The sequence below is a fragment of the Panthera tigris genome, chromosome D3 (assembly GCF_018350195.1).
Source record: "Panthera tigris isolate Pti1 chromosome D3, P.tigris_Pti1_mat1.1, whole genome shotgun sequence".
Taxonomy (NCBI): Eukaryota; Metazoa; Chordata; class Mammalia; order Carnivora; family Felidae; genus Panthera; species Panthera tigris.
The window spans coordinates 38,895,128-38,907,733 of NC_056671.1; positions in this window are offsets into that span (position 1 = coordinate 38,895,128).

The following is a 12,606-nucleotide window of genomic DNA, read 5'->3' on the forward strand; positions in this document are numbered from 1 at the left end:
ATTGTGTTGAGAAATCTTCATATGCTTATAGGCCATTACTAATACATTCATCTTATGAAGTGTTTATTTAAACATTTTGGCAAGTTTTTAGTTGAGTTGTTGTCTTATTGACTTATTGCAAGAGTTATGAATAAAGATGTCAGATATACATATAGTAAGTATTTTCTCTTAGTCTGTAGCTTGTATTTTTCTTAGCAGTGTTTTTCAGATAGAAGAAATATTTAATTATGACAAAGTCCCATTCATCACTTATTTTCTTTTATGATTCGTGCTTCTTGTGTCTTATCTAGGAAATCTTTTCCTACACTAAGATTGCAAAGGATCCCTCTCATGTTACAAGCAGATTTTTAAAATCGGTTAAAAAGCAGCCAAAGAGTCAGTATTGCTAAGTTCTTAGGTACCATGGCCTAACATAATTTTCTGGTACTGAAATCTCTGCGTAGTGCACTATGACTCCTAATTCTGAATTGAACCTTCGAATAGAGATGAAGAGCTTTGAACAATTGCTTAAAAAACTCATCAGTATTTCTTTCTTTTAAAAATATTTATTACTGAAGTATAGTTGACACACCATGTTAAATTAATTTTAGGTGTACAACGTAGTGATTTGACAATTCTATACTTAGTACTCACCACTCTATGTATAGTCACTCTCTGTCACCATACCTCATTGACTATATTGTTTGTGCCATACTTTTCATCTCTGTGACTTATTTTGTAACTAGAAGTTTGTACCTCTTAATCACTTCACCTATTTTGCCCACCCCCAACCCCTCTCCCCTCCGGCAACCACCAGTTTGTTCTCTGTATTTATGAGTCTGTTTCTGTTTTTTGTTTGTTTGTTTATTTGTTTTGGTTTTTAGATTCTACGTATACACAAAATCATTTGTCTCTATTTTCACTTAGCATAATATCCTTTAGGATTATCCATATTGTGACAAAGGGCAAAACTTCATTTATTTTTTTATGGCTGGGCAATAAAAATTAATAAGTATTTCTGAAGGCAATGATTAAAGTTATTCCCAAACATACAGTCCAAGTGAGCAGATCTAAGAAAAGCACCCAGTTTCTCAGTTTGGACTGTATTGAGGCTCTATCTTTGTCATCATACTTAAAAAAAAGTTTGATATTCTTTTCTTGTTTTTTTTTAAAGCCTTTTTTGAATCTCTCAATATGTCATTTTTTTCAGTCTTTAGTATATGTATTCCTTTATTTTTTTATTTTATTACTTTTGTTTAATCTTTATTTATTTTTGAGACACACAGAGAGAGAGACAGAGCACAAGCAAGGGAGGAGAGAGGAGGGGAGGGGAGGGGCAGAGAGGGCCAGGAGACCCTGAATCCTAAGCAGGCTCCAGGCTCTGAGATATCAGCACAGAGCCCCCCTACATGGGGCTCGGAACTCACAAGCTGTGAGATCATGACCTGAGCTAAAGTCCAGGCTCCCCTCTTTCTTCCTTTATTGATGCTCTTCCCAGGAAGCTCTGTTTCTATTTGCCGCCTCTTTTCTTTCTCCTTCTCATATTCCTTTCCTTTTTTTTTTTTAAATGAAACTCAGAGTCATGTGCATGAGTAGTCATGGCATTGCATCCATGGTCTTTTAAAAAAAATTTTTTTTTAAATGTTTATTTTATTTTTTGAGACAGAGACAGAATGTGAGTGGGTTAGGGGCAGTGAGAGAGGGAGACACAGAATCTGAAGCAGGAGCCAGGCTGTGAGCTGTCAGCACAGAGCCTGACACGGGGCTCAAACTCATGAACATGATGAGATCATGACCTGAGCTGAAGTCAGATGCTCAACCAACTGAGCCACCCAGGCACCCCTCATATTCCTTTCCTGTCTTTTACTTCTCTCTTCACCTCTTGTCTTTCCAGTCTTTTTTTTCTCATTGATTTTTTCCTTCTGAAATTGCCTTAGTTTGGAACCTATATATAAACAGAGAGATTTTTGCATTTAGAATCTATTGTCTATTAACAATATTGAAGCTGAGTGGAATATTGAATTAAATGCTTTATGCTTCTTTTTAAAAACTAACCAAAGTGGTTTTAATTTGAATGTTCTCAGTTGATTCTCCCTTTCCTGTTATCTAGTAAAATTAGTGCACACATGTGTGTGTGTGTGTGTGTTGAGAGAGAGAGAGAGAGAGAGAGAGAGAGAGAGAGAGAGGGACTTGGGGAACTTTTAGTACAGAAATGGACATGGCTACATAACCCTTTGGTAGGAGAAAAAGGTCTTCAAACAATGTTAGAATTTTTCTTTCAGGAAAATATTCATTGTGCTTGAGCACGCTATAAAATTTTAACTGTTCTAATTTACTTTTTCCAATAGAGAAGTTTTGCTGATGTTTCCTTTTAGAAAATATGGCTCTTTCATAGACCATTTAAAGCATCTCACAGGACTCATAAACTGCTTCATAAAATGCAAACCTACAGAGACACCGTCCTATATTCTTTAAGCCTGCAAAATTCTTTAGTATTTCCTATTTCTTTTCTTACAGCAGTATAGTCCTTATTTTCCCTTCCCTTTTATTCCATCTTCTATCATCATTTTTGTTTTCAATTTATGCCATTTCCCTCTCTATAGATGTATTTTTACTTCACTTTCTTTAAATCTTCACAGATTGGATAGCAAAAAGATTAGTTTTTCAATGTCTTCTTCCTCATTCAGTTTTTCTCTTTTCATGTCTATGCCACATTCTCTCATTCCTTTTTAAATTCCTGCTGAATTCACCTCTATGGCCTTCCTTAGACAATTCAACAACTTCCGGCAGCTTTTAGATGAAAAGAGTTCTTTTCCAGCACTTCATTTCTGTAATCATTTGCAACTTATATGGGAAGACATTTGGAAAAAAATTATGTCAATATGCTTCATAATGAAAATTCTTCTTTTCAATCTATTTCAGCTGTCCTCAGAGATACTAAGAATTCTTTGAAATTATAGTTGGTTGAATAATGCATTAAAATAAGTATGGAGTGGGAAGAATCAGGGTATGGCTCGAGCCAAGGTGAGCTGCAAATAATGGAAACGGGGGATATTTCAAGATGGGTTTTCAAAATTTTCTATTTTTTCAAGCTCTCAAGACAGAGTAGAATAAATTAATGTTTGAGGGAATAGATGGGAACTTGCAGGAAGTCTGAGAGTTATAGCTCTAATCTGCCTCTCCTAGTTTCTTTGGAGGTTCTAATTTAATGTTTATGTGTCACATGAATCACTACCTCATAGTGCGTCCATGTTCATTTTTGCACGAAATACTCCCCCAAGTTTCTGGGGCGCCTGGGTGACTTAGTCGGTTAAGTGTCTGACTCTTGATTTTGGCATGGGTCATGATCTCATGGTTTGTGGGACTGGGCTCCAGGCTGACAGCGTGGAGTCTGCCTGGGATTCTTTCTCTCCCTCCCTCTCTCTGTCCCTCCCTCCCTTCTCTCAAAATAAATAAATAAACTTAAAAAAAATGACAAAAAATATTCTCCCCAATTTTAATTATAATAGTTGATTCTATTAGGTGTTTCTTTTATTTCTTTTTTGTTTCTTCTGTGCCTTCCAGTTCATCTAGCACCTTGTTCAAGTATTCATAGGTAGGGGTGCCCAGTTTGATAAGCTCAGCATAAGAGCAGGAAAGTTGTGGCATCTAGTCCAACTTGTTCACTGTCTTGCTTCCTCTCAGTATTCCCATCATTTGGCTAGAAATGAAGGTGCTAGAACGAGGTAGATGGTAGTGGTTGAAGTGGCTGCTGCCTGTCTGGTAAATGGCTATTTCAAAATGTAGTGGATTGTTTGACTAGAGAATGAGTTGCCTTGAGTGGAAGCGTTTAAACAGAGACACAGTGAGACTATATTGGGAACTTAAGCCTCAGTTGTGGAGTAAGACTGGATATATCAAAGAATCTGGCTCTTATGGTAGAATAAAAGGAAATTCTTATTTTCCTATGAGACAGTCTTATTAAATTGATCATTTATACTAAGATATAAAAAATCTAGTAGCACTATTCGGGTATGTAAATTAAACCAACAGAATAATACCTCCAGTAGTAGTAAAAATTGGAGATAATATTGTTGAATATAAAATTTACTGATGAAATAATTATAAATAAAAAAAATTATTAAAGTGCTTGGATTTTACTGGGAATAATATTAATTGCTCCTGCTATGATGCAAAAACTGAATTGGGAGTATATTGTCCTCTGGCTAGGTAGCAATGATGTGTTGGGTAGAGAAAATGGAGAGTTCACAGGAGGAAGAGGGAGAAGAGCTGAGGATGGACTGAGGAGTTTTTTCTTCTGTCCTTGACCTGTTGCTTTGGATTTTACTGGATCATATTACCTGCTAATGCCATAACAAACTAATCAAAGACCCTCGTGGGACCATTTTCAGGTGTTCATTATTTCTTTTTTTTTTTATTTTTTAATTTTTTTTAATGTTTATTTATTTTTGAGACAGAGAGAGACAGAGCATGAATGGGGAGGGGCAGAGAGAGAGGGAGACACAGAATCGGAAGCAGGCTCCAGGCTCTGAGCCATCAGTCCAGAGCCTGACGCGGGGCTCAAACTCACCAACCGCGAGATCGTGACCTGAGCCGAAGTCGGACGCTCAACCGACTGAGCCACCCAGGCGCCCCATCGTTCGTTATTTCTACTACCATCCTGGCTTCTGTCTAGGTTGGAAGCCTATGGGAATCCATGTGAGTTCCTTCCTTATTTAACATTTAGAAAAATACGCTCTGAGGTTGCAGGTGGTATAAATGGTTCCTTTTTAAATGCTGATATATCTAATACCTTCCTGCTCAAAATATGTTCTATGGACCAGCAGTATCCTGCAGCCTGGACATCATCTGGGACCTTATTAGAGACACAGAATCTCAGCCTCCACCCTGATCTACTGAATTATGACCTGCATTTTAAGATCTCCATGGGATTTATATGCACATTAATATTTGAGATGTACCGATTTAACATACTTAGTTCGCATTCCTGTAGGGTGTCATCTACTCCAAGTGTGTCATCAATTTCCTAGAATGGGTTTAACTGGGGCTGTGCTCTCTCTTAATTAATTGGCTAATTCATTAGCACATTTAATCCCTGCAACAAACCCTCACAATACCTTAATCCTTATATTGCAGATGAGACAGTTAAATAACTTATCCAAGGTCACGCAGCTAGTATATGGTGGAGACGTTCTACTTGAGTCTGACTCATTTCCAAGTCGTTTTTCTTTTCCAATACCACATTGCTTTCCCTTGAATTTAATCATGAATAATTGTTTATGCATTAAGAGAATAAGGCCCAGAAAAAATAAAGGTTAGAAAGAGATCTTTGAAAGAGGCCTTCCAATCATTCAAAGATTATTTTGAAGAGTGTATCACACTTCTGGTGATAAAGCAAAGAAGGCAGAGTGAAGTACTCTTGGTCCCTCGTTTTTGGAGTAATTTGAGTAAGTGAGAGGACTGCATCTCGTCATGCTCATACTTTGTCCTGCCCATCAGCTGACCTGCATCTTGCTGCTGCTGAGGCAGGTTCCATCTGTTTAAGCCTGTGTTGAGCCAGGTGCACAGAGCAGTACTGATTGTGTTATGTTGAGGCTGCCCATATGCCTCCATGCAAACTGCAGTTCAAGAGCTGTAAAACTGTTTGCATTTTAAATCTATCAGATGGCTTTGAACAAAACCAGTTCCAATAAGGCTATTTGAATGCTTTATATTTGGCAAAAGCGTGTAGAACTTACGGCCACCAACCAAATTATTAAGAAATCTTGTATTTTCAGAATAGCTATATTTTCCAGGGAGAGATGCATGTGAAGAAACCCCATAAAACACTGGAGATGACCCAGGTCACTGTTTGTTCTTGGAAAACTCCATTCAGCTGCAAACAGGGAGAATAAAACCCAAAGCAACTGACATCTGCTTTGAGATTGGGGGATCCTGTGTCACGTTCGCTCTGGGGTTGTAACCCAGCTGGACTTGTTTCAAGCTGGGTAGCATCTAGTCTGGGCTATCCACACTACCCAAACATTTCTTGGGGGCACTAGATAATGATTTCAAAATGAGCAGTGACTTAGAAGCATGAAGTGAGTGTGGGGTGCCTCTCAGTATCTTTAGAACTTGATGTGTATGGGGGACACAGTTATCAGTTGGATAAACGGGAGGGGAAGCACTAAAGTTTCTTGATCAGTCTCGGAGCTGTTCTCATACTTGAAGGGAACTCTGTTGACTCAACCTTTTGTAGAGTGTGTGAATTTGTCAGTGACAACATGCTTCACAGAGTTCTCTTACCTCTGCATTGGCCAGTCCTGCTCTCTCTAAACTGATGACCTTGAGGGCCTCCAAGTTTAGAAGCTTTCAGAGCCAGATTGGCCGCCTGGGAGCAGTCCTCCAGCACTCCTCACATGCTCCAGTCACCCTGTCCTTCCCTCTAGCTCTCTTTCTGACGTTAGAAGACTGAAATTGAGAGGCGGAGAGAAGTCACGGAATCCCAAGGGCCTATTAACTTTAAGGCCCCACCCCTCTATTCAAAGCCATCCAACCCGGAGAACTTAGAGTCATCCTCAGGAGTGAAGTTCTTTGAGTTATACATATATAAAAGGGCAAGCCCATCCTAAATGTCAGTCCAATATCCACGGGGGCTAGAGACAGCAGGTAATTAGAAGCAATTAGTTGTCCCCCTGCCGGGAAGCCGGGCAATTACCTTTTTCTCTCTTCCTCTTCCGTCCTTCCTTCTCCCGTGGAAGCGATAGAAGTGTTTTGCTCCCTAAGCAGCAGTGTACGCCGAGCTGGCACGGGCATGAGGGATGAACTGAGCAGGATTCGGTCTCCTCCTCCCGCCGCCGCGGTGGCCGCCGGCAGAGCAGTGCATTGTGGAGGCTGAGCGCGCCGCGGTGGCTGGAGCTGCGGCCCCGGGATCGCGCGGCGAGGAGCTGTCCGAGGTGCTGACCGGCCCGGCCCGCGCCCTGCGCGCCCACCTGCCCTGGACCACTCCAAGTCCTGGCTTTTCTCCCACCCCTCCGTCTGCCTTTGTGTCCTCCTCACCTAGGGGCGTAGCGGCTGGAGGAAATCATGGTGTTCGCTCCAGGTATACCTGCACCTTGCTTTTCCACCAGGTGTCCAGGCGGGGAGCGGGGAAGAGAAGGGAGAGGATAGGGAGAAAAGGCCTTTTCCTTGCCTCTTATCTGCGCGTTTTGAAGTTACCCTCTGTAAGCTAGGGGCGGGAGAGTGCCTCTGTGCGGAGTCTTTGCTTTTCTTCCCGGTCCCGTCCCTTCTGTCCTCTACCCATCCCCAACCTTAGTCCCGCCACTGCTCTTCCCGCTAGGCTCCTCCACATCCCACCGGAGCTCAGACACCTTGAGAACTGGGACCTTTGCCAGACACACAGGCGCCTACGTGGGCGGGAGGCTGGAGAGATCCGGCCAGGAGTCGTGGGCTTCAGGCTACTTCGGTGGGGATCTTCTTCACAGCCGCTTCCCCCTCTGCAAAAGTGGCAGAGTGACCCGGTTCCTCCCGATGTCCTGAGGAAAGAAGTGGGTGAAGCCCACGGAAGTGGGACTACAGGCAGAGGAGCGATACTCCTCGAGGAATGAGACCTGAAACTCTGGCAGCAGGCTGCAGCGCAGAGGCTGCTACTGCGGCGCCGCTGGCGCTTGCAGTGTCTTTTTGGAGCTGCCGGTGAAGGACTTTGGTCCCTTTGCTGCTATCCGTGGCTACAAGTTGGTGAAAAGTCAGATTTGCCTGCGGTCGATCGGCTTACTGGTGTGTGCATGTGTGTGTATGTGAGTAATGTGTGTGTAATTTGAGCAGCGGGGAAAGCATGGTCATTGCTAACTTAAGAAGCTGTCTCTTGGTAGATTAGATACAAGGTCTTTCAAATTACAGCCTCTGTTTTCATTAAAGACTGCTGTGGGGGGGGGGTGAGTGGAAAGGGGAGAATGGAAGAGTAGAGGGGACTAAAACTCTTAAGTTTGTTATGGTTCTTTCGCTTGAAATGTTCGTTTGCATTTGCTGTAGGCTTTGGACCTCAGATAGCTGGGGAGGAAAGGTATAATGCAATTTTAAAAGGGAAGAATTGAGTCTGGGTTTCAACACATTCAAGTAGCAAAACTTGAGAAGGGGAATGTCCCCACCCCCAGCAGGATGGTAGCTGAGTGGCAGGAGTGAGTTTCTGTCAGTTCTGGCCCTCACTGCAGTCATTGAGTCAGAGGACAACAGGAGCCCTTCTGCTGACCGTCCCAAATAATTCAACGGGGGAAAGTTGGTCCTGATAGTGAAGAACATTTATTCAGTCAGCACAGGATCTGGTGAAGTTGAAAAACAATAGTTCTTTGTTGCATTTATAAACTACTTACAACTTTATAAAGCACTTTTATGCTATTTGATCTTCAAATTACCCTCTGAAGTAAGAAGTATTGTTTCTCTTTTACCACCGCAGGGAAGCTGATTTAAGATAGTCTTAGGAGCCTCAGCTGGAGTTTTCTGATTCCTCTGAACCTCTTTTTTCCTATTCCTTACAACCTATCTTGACAAAATGCCTGATCAGTTTCAGGGATAGCTGCTTTTTGGTCCAAGGTCAGGTGTAGCCAAAGGGAAATGTCCTTCCACTTCTGAGGTGAGGATGGGCTAGTGTTGTCCAGAGTTAGAATTGATGAGTGATGTTCACTAGGCATTTTCTAAAGGCATGACTGTGGGTGAAAGACTGTAAAGAGCAGTGAATAATTCCTGGAGTGGACTGAACTGGCTTAAGCATCCCACTACTGGGACAGGGCTTTACTTTTCCATTTTTCTTCTAAGTTTTGTACTATAGGAAAAGTAGAAGTTATTCATAACTGTCAGGGATGGCATAAATTGACCTGAATAGGATATGTACAGAAGCCTGTGGGGAAACATTTTTGGGTCATTTCTTCAGTTTTGAGTTTTTCTTAAAAAATCATAAGCAAAAAAAAAAAATCATAAGCAGTTTGGGGCAGTGAGAATAGGGTGCTAAAAATATTATATCAGTTTACCTTTTCATTTACTGATCATATGTCTTCCAACTCATATAGTGTTATTATTCTGAAAGAATATCAGAACAATGTATTGTTTTTGAACTCTGTCAGATTTTTATCATTACAGTCTCATTTCTAGGACTATTGCTTTTTCTAAATCTCTATAATCTGGAGATCCAGATGTTTTGTGCTAGTCAAGGGAACTACTCCCCCACCCTTTTCTCCGAGCCAACCTAACTCCCAGGAAAGGAGGAACAGAGGCATGTTCTATGATTATTCCAAAATTAATAAAGTAAAATAAAATAAATTAGTAATACAAAATGAATATAACAATAAATTAACATTGAACTGTTCATAAAACTGGGTCAGTTGGTACTGTGCCCTTCTAAACACATTGTAGCTCTTTGGATTTTAGCAAAGGGACAAAGGAAGCCTGAGGTCTACTTCTGTCCTTGCCTCAGCAGATTGACTTGCTTTGAATGATTCTGCCGCCTCTTTGCTTACCTTAAAGGCAGAGGTGAAAAGTGACAGAGATTCAGGAAACGAATTTCAGTCCAGAAGTACAAGGTAATGAGGGAGAAATAAATGGGAATTTATATAACTCTAGCTCGGATTCACTCTTATCACATGGTATAAAATAACCTTGCAGTCTCTTGTTTTAATTAGTCTACAGATTGTAAGGAACAGGGTTTAAGTTGGGTAGAGTCTTTGAGTGGTTTCTCAGTTTACATAGGGAATACAACTCAATTTCTTCCTTCTTATTCCATTCATGGACTTTGTAATTTAGGAGGATTTTAATTTTGTGCATTTTAATATTTTAACCCCTTAATAGAAGGGATCATGACTACGAATTATTTAATTAGATAACTAAAGCCTATCATGCATTTATTCTTCCTTCTAAAGGAATGATACAAAATTAATAACAGTTAAATGAGGAATAAAGTGTAAATATATTCATTTCTCTGTAAGTACCATATATCCCTCGATATGGGTTAAACTAAGCTGGGGTGCGTGGCTGAGGCAAAAAACCAAAATGAAGCCCCCTGCTTTCCTAAATCTTTTATCTATTCCTCTTTCCATTCCCCAAAACTAAAGGTGGAATCTTTCTTTGTAGAGCAATGTGAGAAGATTTCGAAGCATATTACCTCTGCCAAAGGAAAGAGGGTAACACGACCATTATGGAAAAATATTTGGCTCTGCTGCAGAATACTAAACTGACCCACATTACTTAGTCCGTGGCTATGAAAAAGCTCCCATTTGGGAGAAAAAAGTTCTGGGACATCTGGGCTTTCCATATCGTGCTGCTGGTTTTGGGGAGGAAAATCAAGGCATTATTACCAATTCATGGACAAAGTCAAAGCGGAAGAAAGAAGAAAGACCACTAGACATTGGTGTTAGAAGTGAAAAAGAGCACAAGAAAATTTCAGAATATTTCCTGACCTATTCCAGGATGAGAAAGGGTATGTTCACAGATTCAAATGGCTTTTCAATGCTCTGGTTTCATCCAAAGAATTCTAGACTGAATAATCAGATTAGCAACTCCTTCTCCCCTGAGGAAGAGCTAATAAAGAATAGACTGTGAGGTAGACAGTGAGGACAGAAGTTTCCTTATCCCTAGGCTATCCCCCTTCTACAGCCAGTGACTGGTATATACTTCAGGAATTAATGTACCTCTCTTTGGGGATAGCCTAAATATATACTTGACTTGTTTAGATTGCCTTCAAGTGGGATGTATTGTCAAGAAAAAGATCTTTCTTCTCTTTTACATGAATTAGACAAGGTATGATAACAAGGATTTCAAGGTGGAATAAAATGGTATAATTGTAAGCAATTATATAGCCAGAGTCTTGACTTCTAAGATTAGTTTGAAAAACACTTAGCAACAATAGTTCTACAGAGAGCTATCAAAATATTAAAAAAAAATATTTATTGCAAGGTAGTTATAATTTTTATTTATTTATATAAACCTCTTACCTATTCCTGAGAGAGCAATGAATAAATAAATTATATAACAAACTGTCTTAACTCTAAGGTTTACAATCTGCCAACTTGGGCAAATAAATTATCTTCTGTTAGCATAAGTATTTTTTTTACTTCTATTAATTTACTATTAAAAAACACATACAGTTAAATTGACTTTTTTGGTGTATAATTCTGTGTGTTATAACACATGCATAAAGTCGTGTAATGACCAAAAAACGGTTCCATTGTACCAAAAAATCTTCTGCTACTCCTTTGTATTCAGACACTTCTCCCCACCCATCAGGTGACTATTGATCTGTTTTCCATTCCTATAGATTTGCCTTTTCCAAAATGTCACATAAATGGAATCATACAATATGATTTTTGACTGGCTTCTTTCGGTCAGTAAATGCCACTGAGATTCATCCATACTGTTGTATGTATCAAGAATTCATTCCTTTTTATTGTTGAGTAGCCTTCCATTGTATGGATGTACCAACAGTTGTTTATCACTTTCCCCACTGAAAGATATTTAGATTATGAGTTAAGCTGTGATAACCATCTTGTACATATTGTATGAATATAGGCTGATCTTAGAGTAAGTATACGCTTCACTGTTCTCCAGAAATATTGTATCATTTTGCATTACCACCAGCAACTTATGAGAATTCTAGTTGCTCAGCATCCTTGTCCTTCTGATAGGTATAGAATGGTATTCATTGTCATTTTAATTTGCATTTCCCTAATGACTAATGGCTTTGATAATTTTATTATCAAGAACTTATTTGCCACATGTATACCTTATTTGGTAAAGTGTCTGTTCAAATCTTTTGCCCATTTTTTTTTTTTTTTGGTTGGGGTGATGTTTGTTTCCATATTGTTGAATTTTGAGAGTTCTTTTGAGGTTTTAAACCCATTGTTGGATATGTGATATGCAAATATCATCTGCCAGAATGTGACTTGACTTTTCATTCTCTTAATACTACGTTTTTTCAGAGCAAAAGTTTTTAATTTCAATGCAGTGTAATTTAGCAATTTTTTCTTCTATAGATCTTGTTTTTGATATCATAGCTAAGAACTTTTTGCATAACCCAAGATCAGGAAGATATTCTCCCATGTTCTCCTCTAGAACTTTTGTAAATTTACATTTAGATCTAATCATGAGAGTAGATGCCTACCCTCATGATTTCATCTAATCTAACTGTCTCCTAAAGGCCCCATCTCCTAATATCATCACGTTGGAGGTAAGGGCTCCAACAAATAAATTTTGGAAAGACACAACATTCAGTTTGTAACAACTTGACTTGGGATATGTTGTAAATTATTGGTTAAGGTTTATTTTTTTATATGAATGTTCAATTATTCTAATACCATTTGTTGAAAATTGTTTTGGCTGTTATAGTTCCTTTGACTTTCCATATAAATTTTAGAGTCAGCTTGCCTATATTTACATAAAACTGAAATTCCATGAAATCTACTGATCAGTTTGTGGGAATTAATATCTTAACTATGTTGAGTCTCCAGTCCATGAACATGATATATCTCTTCATTTATTTAGATCTTCTTTCATTTCTTTCATCAGTATTTTGTAGTTTTCAGCATACAGATCTTATATATATTTTGATAGATTATACCTAAATATTTCTTTTGGGAGGAGCTACTCTAAATGGTACTTAAAAAT